The sequence below is a fragment of the Elephantulus edwardii genome, unplaced genomic scaffold (genome assembly GCF_000299155.1).
Source record: "Elephantulus edwardii isolate Elephantulus edwardi_28Jun2011 unplaced genomic scaffold, EleEdw1.0 scaffold00239, whole genome shotgun sequence".
NCBI lineage: Eukaryota > Metazoa > Chordata > Mammalia > Macroscelidea > Macroscelididae > Elephantulus > Elephantulus edwardii.
Window position 1 is genome coordinate 2490989 of NW_006399989.1, and position 5860 is coordinate 2496848.

Below are 5860 nucleotides of genomic sequence, written 5' to 3' on the forward strand. Positions count from 1 at the left end.
GTTACAGAGGTAAGGTGGTTCCATTGCCATCCTTACTCTAACTTAATTCTTTTTTTTAATTTAAATTTGTTATTAATTTTAGTGAAAATTTATAGAGGCTTTGGATTTCCATTCATTCATTGTTGTAGCCAAGTCAACGTTTGTATGCACCTCTTATTCTAGACTGTTGCAAATAGTGCATAATCATATATTTCTTTTAAACAATTCTTTCTCTCATCTGTTCCACTGCAGTGTTCATTATATATTCCCTATTTTCTTAGTTTTCCCCAACCCTCAATATCAGTGCTGTTTTATGACAGTGGCATTATGCAGTATTTGTCCTTTTGTGACTGAGATATCTCACTCAGCATAATGTCCTCCAGGGCCATCCATTAGGTATAATATTTTGGAAGTTCTTTGTTTTTCTTTGCTGCATTGTATTCCATTGTGTGAATATACCACAGCTTCTCTATCCATTCATTTTTTTGAGGGAAACTTAGGTTGCTTCCAGCTCTTTGCTATTGTGAACAACACAGCAATAAACATGGGTGTGCATATATCTGTTCTGGTGGAACTTCTGATTTCTTTAGGGTATATTCCCAGTAGTGCAATTGCTGTGTCAAACGGTATTTCAATTTCCAACTTTTTGAGAAAGCGCCATACTGCCTTCCATAGTAGTTGCATCATTTTACACTCCCACTAACAGTGAATAAGGGTTCCAATTTCTCCACAACCTGGCCAGCATTTGTTGTTTGCGGCTCTATTGACCTTTGGTATTTTTCTGGAGCAAAATTTTCTTAGAGTTGTTTTGATTTGCTTCTCTCTTAGAGCTAGGGATTTTGAACATTTCTTCTTGCATTTGTTTGCCATCTCAATTTATTCTTTGGTAAAGTGTCTGTTGATATCCTGTGTCCATTTTGCATTTGGGTTGTTTACCTCTATCTTGTTGAGGTGCTGGAGTATTCTATAAATTCTAGATATAAGTTCCTTAATAGACCAAATATATTTTCCTAGTTTGTGGTTTTCCTTTTAATCCTGTTGAAAAAACTTTTTGATGTGCATAAGGATTTGATTCTTAGACGGTCCCATTCATCTGTTTTATTCTATCCTGATTGTAGGTTTTTCATGATGCTTGAAAGACTCTTCATGTTGTGGAGTTTTGTAACTCTTCATGTTGTGGAGCTTCTAGAGTTCTTCCAAACTTCTCTGATCACTTTTATAGTCCTTGGTTTTAGTTCTAGGTCCTTGATGCACCTGTGAGTTGGTTTTTGTGTATGGTATGAGGTGTGGGGAGTTTAGAATTTTGAAGCTCCATCTCACACACTTTGGGCTTGTGGCCAGGAAGGATCGATCCCTGGAGAAGGACATCATACTGGGAAGGGGGGAGGGACAGTGCAGGAGAGGAAAATCTCAGATGAGATGGATTGATACAGTAATAGGACAATAAGGGTAGGTGTGTCAGAGTCAGTGAGACTGGCTCAGGACAAGGCAGGCTTCAGAGCTGCTGTATATAGTATCATTATGAATCTTAGGCAACTTGACGGCACATAACAACAACAAGAAGATCTCCAGCTTCATGTCTTTCACCAAGTCCATGCTTGCAGACTATTGAGTCTTTTTTCCTATTCCAAATTTTTCATTCCAGTCACCCATTATTATCAAAGCATCTTGGTTGCATGTCCAACACTTTTCTGACTAAAACAGTTGATAGAAGTCATCTATTCCCTCCTTTTGGGCACTGGTTTTTGGTGAATATACTTGAATGATAGTGGCATTTTCAGGGTTTCCTTGTATGTGTCACTAACAACATTGTTTTTCAATATGGATCTAGAAATGTTTCTTTTTTTATTATACTAGTTTATTTACAAAATTTGAGTACATTGTTTTCCAGAACAGATTCTTCCAATTTCCCTCAACCTTTCACTCATCAAATTGTACAAATCCCTCCTCCCCTGGATCCTTATACTCATTCTACAATAATGGTTTAATACAATATTTGTCCTTGTTTTATTGAGTTAGTCCTCTCAGCATAATGCTCTCAAGTCCCTCTCAAGGTAGGTAATAATTTACAAAGTCATTACTCTTGTGTGCTACATTGTATTTCATTGTGTAAATATACCATAATTTCTCAATCCATTCATTTGTGGTTGAACATCTGGGCTGTTTCCATGTACTTGCATTGGTGAATAATGCTGCTCTGAACATTGGTGTACAAGTCTCCGTTTGTGCCTCAGTTCTCATTTTCTCAGGGTATATTCCAAGCAGTGGAATAGCTGGGTCATATGGAATTTCTATGTTCAACTTTTTGAGAAAGCGCCAAACTACCTTCCATAATTGTCATACCATTTTCCAATCCCATCAACAGTGTATAAGTGTTCCTTTCTCAGCACAATCTCTCCAACATTTTTTACTCATGACCCTGTTAAGCTTTGCCACTGTTACTGGAGTGATTGTGGTATTGATTTGCACTTTTCTTATTGCCAGTGATTTTAAGCATTTCTTCATGAGTCTGTTTGCCTTTTGAATATATCTTCCTCATGAAAAGTCTTTCCATGTCTTTTGCCCATTTTATAATTGGGTTATCAGTCTTTTTCTTGTAGAGGCCCGGGAGTATCGTGTAAACTTAAGTTATAAGACTCTTGTGTAAGATGATATTAACAAATATTTGTTCTAGGCAGTAGGTTTTTCTTTTCACTCTGTTGGAAAAAGTTTTTGATGAGCACAGAAATTTAATCTTTAGAAGGTCTGAATCATCAATTTTATCATCTTCAGATTGTGCATTTGTGGCAGTCTCTTTATACCTTGGACTAGCATTTTCTAAACTCAGTCCCAGTTTGTCTCTTATGAACTTTATGGTTTGGGGCTTTACTCCCAGGTCTCTGATTCACCTTGAGTTTATTTTTGTGTATGGTGTGAGATGTGGATCCTATTTCAGCTTTCTTCAGGTAAAAGTCCAGTTTTGCCAGCACCATTTCTTGAAGAGGTTGTCATTTCCCCATTTGATAGTTTTGATTTTGTTGTTGAACATCAATTGACCATAGATGTTGTTGTTGTTATGTGCTGTCGAGTCGCTTGCGACTCATAGCAACCCTATGTACAACAGCTCTAACCTCTGCTCTGTCCTGTACCAATCTCACTGTCTCTGACACACTCATCCCAATTACCCCTGTCACCGAATCAATCTATCTCCTAGAGGGTCTTCCCCTCCTGTGCCTGCCCTCCACCCTCCCAAGCATGATGTCCTTCTCTAAGGACCGGTCTTTCCTTACAACATGACCAAAGTATGTCAGATGAAGCCTCAGAATCCTTGCCTCCAAGGAGCAGCCTGGTTTAACCCTCTCCAGGATGAATCTGTTTGTTTTCTTAGCAGTCCATGGTACCCTCAATACTCTTCTCCAACACCAAAGCTCAAAGGCATCAATTCTCCTTCTATCCTCCTTAGTCATTGTCCAACTCTCTGACGCATAACAAGTGATTGCAAAGACCATGGCCTGTTTCAGGTGCACCTTAGTCTCCAGAGTGACACCATTGCTCTTCAGTACTTTAGAGAGGTCCCTAACAGCAGACTTTCCCATCACAATGCGTCTTTTAATTTCCTGGCTGCTGGTGCCAAGAGTGTTGATTGTGGAGCCAAGCAGACTAAAGCTGTGAACAATCTCAATCACTTCACCATCCATCATGATGCTGCCATTTTGCCCAGTGCTGAGAATCTTTGTCTTCTTGACATTGAGCCTCAGTCCATACTGAAGGCTGCAGTCCTTGACCCTCTGCAGCAAGAGCTTCAGGTCCTCCTAAGTTTCAGCAAGCAGGGTTGTGTCATCTGCATAATGCAGATTGTTGATAGCTCTTCCACCAATCCTGATACCGCATTTCTCCTCATAGAGCCCAGCCTCCCAGATGATCTGTTCTGCATGCAGGTTGAAAAGGACACATCCCTGGCATACATCCTTCCCAATTCTGACCCATGCAGTGTTTCTTTGCTCTGTTCTGACGACTGCCTCTTGGTTCAAGTATAGGTTTTGCATTAGAACAACCAAGTGTTCTGGGGTTCCCATTCTTCTCAGAGTCAGCCCCAGATAGTTATGGTCCGCACAGTCAAACGCCTTTGCATAATCAATGAAGCACAGATAGACATTTCTCTGGTACTCTCTGCTTTCAGCCAAGATCCATCTGACATTAGCTACAATATCTCTAGTACCACGACCCCCTTCTAAACCCAGCCTGGAGTTATGGCAGTTCTCTGCTGATGTGCTGTTCCAGTCGTTTTTGGATAATCTTCAGTAGAATCTTGCTTGCATGTGAAATCAATGACATTGTTCTATAGTTTCCACACTGTTGGGTCACCCTTCTTTGGAATGGGAACAAATATAGATCTCTTCCAGTCAGTTGGCAAAGTGGTTCTCAAGTTTGTTTCATTGGTCTATATGCCTGTTATTGTACCAGTTCAATGTTATTTTGGTAACTACTTCTGTGTAGCAGGGTTTGAGGTCAGGGAGTGCTATGCCTCCCCCCTCATTTTTGTTTCTCAGAAGTGTTTTTCTTATTCGAAGTCTTGTGTCTCTCCATATAAGTCTGGTAATTTCCCTTCCAATCTCCTTGAAAAATGAACTTGGTATCTCTATTGGGATTGCATGGTTCAAAATTCAGAAGAGTGTGCATCAAGGATGTGTTATATCTCCATATATTTTCAATCTATATTGTTTTTATTGTTGTTATGTGCCATCGAGTTGCCTGTGACTCATAGTGACCCTATGTACAACAGACCTAAACCCTGCTCTATCCTGTGCCAAGCTTATTGTCTCTGACAGACCTACCCCCATTACCCCAGTCACCGAATGAATCTATCTCATTGAGGGTCTTCCTCTCCTGCGCTGTCCCTCCACCTTCCCAAGCATGACGTCCCTCTACAAGGACCGGTCCCTCCTTGAACCATGTTCAAAGTACATCAGACGAAGCTTCAGAATCCTTGCCTCCAAGGAGCAGTCCGGTTCAACCCTCTCCAGGATGAACCTGTTTGCTTTCTTAGCAGTCCATGGTATTTTCAATACTCTTCTCCAACACCACAGCTCTAAGCTCAATTCTCCTTCTATTATCCCTAGTCATTGTCCAGCTCTCTGACTCATAGCAAGTGATTGCAAAGACCATGGCCTGTATCAGGCACACCTACTCTACAGAGTGATATCATTGCTCTTCGGTACTTTGGAGAGGTCTCTAACAGCAGACTTTACCATTGCAATATGTCTTTTAATTTCTTGGCTGTGGTACCAAGAGTTTTCATTGTGGAGCCAAGCAAACTAAAGCTGCTGACAATTTCAATCTCTTCACCATTTATCATGATGTTGTCAATTGAGGCTGCAGTCCTTGACCTTCTGCAGCAAGCGCTTCAGGTCCTCCTCAGTTTCAGCAAGCAGGGTTGTGTCATCTGCATAATGCAGATTGTTAATCAGTCTACCTCCAATCTTGATGCCACATTTCTACTCATATAGCACAGCCTCCCAGATAATCTGTTCTGCATATAGATTGAAAAGGTATGGAGATAGGACACAGCACTGGCATATATCCATCCCAATTTTGAACTATGCAGTGTTTCCTTGCTCTGTTCTCACTACTGCCTCTGGTCCAAGTATAAATTTCGCATTAGCATGATCAAGTGTTCTGGGATTCCTTTTCTTCTCAGAGTTAGCCACAGTTTGTTTTGATCGACACAGTCAAACACCTTTGCATAATCAATGAAAAACAGATAGACATTTCTCCAGTATTCCCTGCTTTCAGCCAAAATCCATCTAACATTAGCTACAATATCCCTAGTACCACAACCCCTTCTAAACCTAGACTGCACTTCTGGCAGTTCTCTGTTGATGTGCTGTTGCAGTCGTTTTTG